The following is a 7,204-nucleotide window of genomic DNA, read 5'->3' on the forward strand; positions in this document are numbered from 1 at the left end:
GGGTATAGTGCCGGAAGATTGGAGAGAGGCAAACGTCATTCCCTTGTTCAAAAAAGGGAATAGGGATAACCCCGGAAATTACAGGCCAGTTAGTCTTACATCAGTGGTGGGCAAATTATTGGAAAGGGCTCTGAGAGATAAGATTTATGATCACTTGGAAAGGCACAGTTTGATTCGTGATAGTCAGCATGGATTTGTGAGGGGTAGATCATGCCTCACAAACCTTATTGAATTCTTTGAAGATGTGACCAAACACATGGAAGAAGGTAGAGCAGTGGATGTGGTATACATGGATTTAAGTAAGGCGTTTGATAAGGTTCCCCATGGTTGGCTCATGCAGAAGGTAAGGAGGCATGGGATAGGGGGAAATGTGGCAGACTGGATTCAGAATTGGCTGACCCTTAGAAGACAAAGGGTGGTAGTGGACGGAAAATATTCAACATGGTGCTCAGTTACGAGTGGTGTACCACAAGGATCTGTCCTGGGTCCTCTTCTACTTGTGATTTTTGTAAATGATTTGGATGAAGGAGTGGAAGGGTGGATTAGCAATTTTGCAGATGGTACGCACAGTGGACAGTGCGGACGGCTGTTCTAGGTTACAAAGGGACATTGATAGGATGCATAGAACATAGAACATAGAACATTACAGCGCAGTACAGGCCCTTCGGCCCTCTATGTTGCGCCGACCTGTGAAACCAATCTGAAGCCCATCTAACCTAAACTATTCCATTATCATCCATATGTTTATCCAATGACCATTTAAATGCCCTTAAAGTGGGCGAGTCTACTATTTTTGCAGGCAGGGCATTCCACGCCCTTACTACTCTCTGAGTGAAGAACCTACCTCTGACATCTGTCCTATATCTATCACCCCTCAATTTAAAGCTATGTCCCCTCGTGCTAGCCATCACCATCTGAGGAAAAAGGCTCCCACTGTCCACCCTATCTAATCCTCTGATCATCTTGTATGTCTCTATCAAATCACCTCTTAACCTTCTTCTCTCTAATGAAAACAGCCTCAAGACCCTCAGCCTTTCCTCATAAGACCTTCCCTCCATACCAGGCAACATCCTGGTAAATCTCCTCTGCACCCTTTCCAATGCTTCCACATCCTTCCTATAATGCGGTGACCAGAACTGTACGCAATACTCCAAGTGAGGCCGCACCAGAGTTTTGTACAGCTGCAACATGACCTCACGGCTCCGAAACTCAATCCCTCTACCAATAAAACCTAACATACTGTACGCCTTCTTAACAACACTATCAACCTGGGTGGCAACTTTCAGTGATCGATGCACATGGACACCGAGATCTTTCTGCTCATCCACACTACCAAGAATCTTACCATTAGCCCAGTACTCTGTATTCCTGTTACTCCTTCCAAAGTGAATCACCTCACACTTTTCTGCATTAAACTCCATTTGCCACCTCTCAGCCCAGCTCTGCAGCTTATCTATGTCCCTCTGTAACCTGCAACATCCTTCCGCACTATCCACAACTCCACCGACTTTGGTGTCATCCGCAAATTTACTAACCCATCCTTCTATGCCCTCATCCAGGTCATTTATAAAAATGACAAACAGCAGTGGCCCCAAAACAGATCCCTGAGGTACACCACTAGTAACTGAACTCCAGGATGAACATTTCCCATCAACCACCACCCTCTGTCTTCTTACAGCTAGCCAATTTCTGATCCAAACCGCTAAATCACCCTCAATCCCATGCCTCCGTATTTTCTGCAATAGCCTACCATGGGGAACCTTATCAAACGCTTTACTGAAATCCAAATACACCACATCAACCACTTTACCCTCATCCACCTGTTTGGTCACCTTCTCGAAGAACTCCATAAGGTTTGTGAGGCACCACCTACCCTTCACAAAACCGTGTTGACTATCCCTAATCAAATTATTCTTTTCTAGATGATTATAAATCCTATCTCTTATAATCCTTTCCAACACTTTACCCACAACCGAAGTAAGGCTCACTGGTCTATAATTACCAGGGTTGTCTCTACTCCCCTTCTTGAACAAGGGGACAACATTTGCGAGTTTCCAGTCTTCTGGCACTATTCCTGAAGACAATGACGACATAAAGATCAAAGCCAAAGGCTCTGCAATCTCCTCTCTAACTTCCCAGAGAATCCGAGGATAAATCCCATCCGGCCCAGGGGACTTATCTATTTTCACACCTTCCAAAATTGCTAACACCTCCTCCTTATGAACCTCAATCCCCTCTAGTCTAATAGACTCTATCTCAGTATTCTCCTCGACTACATTGTCTTTTTCCTGTGTGAATACTGACGAAAAATATTCATTTAGCACCTCTCCTATCTCTTCGGACTCCACGCACAACTTCCCACTACTGTCCTTGACCGGCCCCAATCTTACTCTAGTCATTCTTTTATTCCTGACATACCTATAGAAAGCTTTAGGGTTTTCCTTGATCCTACCTGCTAAAGACTTCTCATGTCCCCTCCTGGCTCTTCTTAGCTCTCTCTGGGCTGAGAAGTGGCAGATGGAGTTTAACCCTGAAAAATGTGAGGTGCTTAATTTTGGAAGGACAAACTTGAAAGCAGAATACAGGGTTAACGGAAAGATTCTTGGCAATGTGGAGGAGCAGAGGGATCTTGGGGTTCATGTTCACAGTTCCCTGAAAGCTGCCACCCAGGTGGATAGAGTTGTTAAGAAGGCGTAGGGTGTGTTAGCTTTCATTAATAGAGGGATCCAGTTCAAGAGCCGTGAAGTTATGCTCCAGCTATACAAAAGTCTGGTTCGGCCACATCTGGAGTATTGTGTCCAGTTCTGGTTGCCTCATTACAAGAAAGATGTGGAGGCATTGGAAAAGATGCAGGGGAGATTTACCAGGATGTTGCCTGGAATGGAGGGAAGGTCTTACAAGGAAAGAGTTGAGAGAGCGAGGACTTTTCTCTTTAGAACGACGAAGGATGAGAGGTGACTTGATAGAGGTGTACAAAATGATCAGAGGTATAGATAGAGTGGACAGCCAGAGACTTTTTCCCAGGGTGGAGGTAGTTATTACAAGGGGGCATAGTTTTAAAGTGAGTGGAGGTAGATATAGGGGAGACGTCAGAGGTAGGTTCTTTACTCAGAGAGTGGTAGGGGCGTGGAATGCATTGCCAGAGAGGGTAGTGGAGTCAGCCTCATTAGGGGCATTTAAGCAGCTATTAGATAGGCATATGGATGATAGTATAAGGTAGGGGTGGAGGTTAGATAGACCTTAGGTTTAGGGTAAAAGTTCGGCACAACATCGTGGGCCCTGTACTGTGCTGTACTGTTCTCTGTTCTATGTTCTATAAATATCTGTATTGTTTCATGCATTTGCTATCTATTGTTACCATTATACCAACATTGAAATCTGCGTCTAAATTCATTATTTTCTCCTTATGCTGTTGCATAACAAAAACATACATCAGTTGACGTTACTGGTTATTTCCTCTTTGATGCGATCTGTAAAGATAAAGACTTTCAACTTCCTCTAGTTGAGCAGTTCCTCTCTGTTGTAGGGTGTATGATGAATTAAACATTTTTTACTGCAACGGAAGGTAAGCATTTTTCTTTGAGCTTCATAAAATATTAAATCACTTAGCAAAACATAAAATGACTTTGCAGTTATCAACTGAAATGTTCAGAGATATTAAACAAGACATTATTTTAGTGTAACCATGGGACTGCAACAAGCGTTAAATGTACAGTGAAGGATAGTCAAGTGCATCATGATATTAATTCGTAATATTTGTTATACAAATGAACAATGAACTTTTAGTACTATAACAATTAGTAACTGCAATTTATCTATTTTAATGCACTTTGAGTACTGAACTAAACATGATGAGTTATCTGTTCTCTAAATCCATGGCAAAAGCTGCACCCTGTTAAGCTATAAAAATAAAGGATAATACAGCAGCTCTCTCATTAGAGTGAGACAATTGGTGGTGGTTCAGCTAATTCAGGCCAAGGGAGAGATTGAAAAGGAGACTGTGGCATGGTAACCTCAGTGCAAGAATCAAACCCATGCTGTTGGCATCACTGTATTACAAACCAGTTGTCCAGCCAACTCAGCGATAAGAGACTGTTGATATATAAGATGCTTAATATTTTTGAGAAAATAGAAATGCAAACCTTGTTATAGATTTATTGTACGATTGTTTGCAGTATTCATATTTATATTTAATGTGAGGGTTTTTAATGTAAGGAATCTGTTTTGCAGCTTGCTTATCTATCAGTAATAGTTCTATTCTCAGTCAGATGGTAATTATTTTGATGCAAATCCTCCCAACTGCACTGTTACCATATAGTGGATCCATTTTATGTTGGGGTTGAGGTGAGGTGCTTCAACCTTCCAACTCAGGAATAGGGAGAAATGTCATCATCTGAATTAATTTGCTAAATGCTACTGATCTTCTTTCAGTCCAATTAAGTTTAGGATGCAGAGTATAGGTGTGACATTTGTGTAAGACTGACCTTTAAATAAATTGGAACATACTGTATATTCCAACACAATTATTTTAATGAGTTTTGCCATTAACACACAAATTAAAATTTTAAGTTTTCTAAAATAATTTTTAAAACTACTGTCATAAATATTATAGATTCATTTGCATTTCATGGATCATAATTTTTAAAATATTCTTTTATATCTCATTTTGTGGTCAGCATTTGGCTGCTGGTTGAACAATTGGCAAATACGAGGTTGAAAAATGTTATGTGACACAGGAATTTGTCCTACTTTTATATCATGGAGCCCTTTATTTGTCATCCTAAAATGCAATTAGATGTTTAAAATATGTTGAAGGACCATGTTGAGAAATCAGTTAACAATGATCAAGATAGTCATGGGATCCTGTCCTACTTCAGATTCTGTCAGGACACTGACAGTTAAATTTGAAAAGGTGTTTTCATTTAAGTAAAATATTTTGGAGGCAGGAGGACTAAGAATATTGCCTAACTCAGTGGAAAGTGTTATCAAATCCATCCACAGCCTGTTTCATTTCTTATATTTACCTGAGGGTCACTGTCAGTCTTTACTGTGTGGTAAGTTGCCTTTGCAGGTTTAACCTTTGAATAAGTTTATAAAATCCATAGATCAATTTTCATCAATCCTCAGATCTCTGAAAATGTGCTGAAGGTGCTGAAATTATCCTAATTCCAGATTCTTGACTTTGCTACCTAAACAGAAGCAAATAACTTTAATGGAATATTTCTTTAAAAAAATGAGATGTGGGCTTTGCTGGCGGGATCAGCTTTTATTGCCTGTTCCCAGTTGCCCTTAAGAAGGTGGCGTTGAGCTGCCTTCATAAACTGATGCATCCATTTGGTGTAGGTACACCGACAATGCCATTAGGAAATAAAATAGATTATGAGTTTCTGAAGACGGGTCACTGGATCTGAAACGTTAACTCTGTTTTCTCTCCACAAGGTGCTGCCAGACTTGCCGAGATTTTCCAGCAATTTCTGTTTTTGTAGGTTATGAGAGGTCGCCAGTTGGGAGTCAGATCAATGTTACAACCATTATGAGCAAGCTGTGTGATACAAACAGTTGTTTATAAGTTTAGTTATCATGTGTTTTGATGTGCGTAAATTACCTAAAAAACTCCTTTTAATTTGGCTGCTAATGAAGAAACCTCACAGGCAATAAAATACTGAAATAATGATTTAAACTTTATTGCATATAACAACCACAATAAAACCCCTCAAGTAAGCAAGTTAAGCCTCACAACTCAACTTAGCTACGACCTGATTAACGGTGGTATTTAGCTACAATTCCAAGCAACAGTGTCTGTCTCTGAATGTGTCCAGGGTTCCATACTGTCTAGTGTTGTTCTTCGAAATTCTGATGCTGAAGACTCCTGGAGTTGAATTTTTATACAATTTTCTCTCTTTCAAGCTTGTGGTGTAACGTTATTGATGATCCTTTAGATCTTTCATCAAAATTATTAACTAAATAGCTTTCCTGTTCATTGTTACATTTTAGCATTGACTGTCTGTTTGAAAACAATTTTTCCTTCAATTAACCCCTTTACCTCAGGGCATTCCTTCTGCATGCAGTCTTAATTGCCCATTTGTTTTGAGGCAGCAGGTTATCAAGCAATGTAAGTTTCTCTTTCCCAGGAAACAACTTGTTTATGTTGCTTTGACTCTTTCTTCCTGGATGGTTAATTAGCATATTGTTTTTAATTCCTTTATAACAGCTTTTACTTGTCCCTTAACAGATCATTCCAGAAAAAAATTATTGCTGATCCTCTCAATCCATGAACAGTTATTAAAGTTCTGAGGTTTACAGTATCATATTGATAACACCTAGATCTGTCTTACCAAAACCTCTCACGACTCCGCAGTTGATAAATTATCACTCTGCTTATCTGACATCCAGTACTGGATGAACAATCTGAGATAACAAGGTGTAGAGCTGGATGAACACAGCAGGCCAAGCAACATCAGAGGAGCAGGAAGGCTGACGTTTCGGGCCTAGACACTTCTTCAGAAATGGGGGAGGGGAAGGGGGTTCTGAAATAAATAGGGAGAGAGGGGGAGGCGGAAAGAAGATGGATAGAGGAGAAGGTAGGTGGAAAGGAGACAGACAGGTCAAAGAGGCAGGGACGGAGTCAGTAAAGGTGAGTGTAGGTGGGGAGGTAGGGAGGAGATAGGTAGGTCCAGGGAGGACGGACAGGTCAAGGGGGTGGGATGAGGTTAGTAGGTAGGAGATGGGGGTGGGGGTTGAGGTTGGAGGAGGGGATAGGTGGGAGGAAGGAAAGGTTAGGGAGGCGGGAACGAGCTGGGCTGGTTTTGGGATGCGGTGGGGGAGGGGAGATTTTGAAGCTTGTGAAATCCACATTGATACCATTGCGCTGCAGGGTTCCCAAGCGGAATATAAGTTGCTGTTCCTGCTCACATCTTCTATCCGCCTCCCCCTCGCTCCCTATTTATTTCAGAACCCCCTTCCTCTCCCCCATTTCTGAAGAAGGGTCTAGGCCCGAAACATCAGCCTTCCTGCTCCTCTAATGCCGCTTGGCCTGCTGTGTTCATCCAGCTCTACACCTTGTTATGTCAGGTTCTCCAGCATCTGCAGTTCCTACTATCTCTGGATGAACAATCCTCTGATTAAATATTGAAAAATGCAGCCTTTGTTTTTAGACCCTGCTCCAAATTCCTTTCCCTAGCTCCTGACTCCAACCTCCCTGGTA

At 41.5% G+C, this 7,204-nt stretch overlaps 1 protein-coding gene across 2 annotated transcripts in view; it reads left to right on the forward strand.

The window, feature by feature from the left end:
* The first annotated feature begins 3,509 nt into the window (after positions 1–3,509).
* The window catches only part of LOC109931374 (TLR adapter interacting with SLC15A4 on the lysosome), a 15,468-nt gene continuing 11,773 nt past the window's right edge, over positions 3,510–7,204 (forward strand). The window contains exon 1 of one of the 2 annotated variants that reach the window (XM_020530666.2): positions 3,510–3,565. The gene's annotated coding sequence lies outside the window, so the exon portion shown is untranslated. The remainder of the gene's footprint in view (positions 3,566–7,204) is intronic. The other variant, XM_020530667.2, reaches the window with a different exon arrangement.

The sequence above is a fragment of the Rhincodon typus genome, chromosome 11 (assembly GCF_021869965.1).
Source record: "Rhincodon typus isolate 14 chromosome 11, sRhiTyp1.1, whole genome shotgun sequence".
NCBI classification, from domain to species: domain Eukaryota; kingdom Metazoa; phylum Chordata; class Chondrichthyes; order Orectolobiformes; family Rhincodontidae; genus Rhincodon; species Rhincodon typus.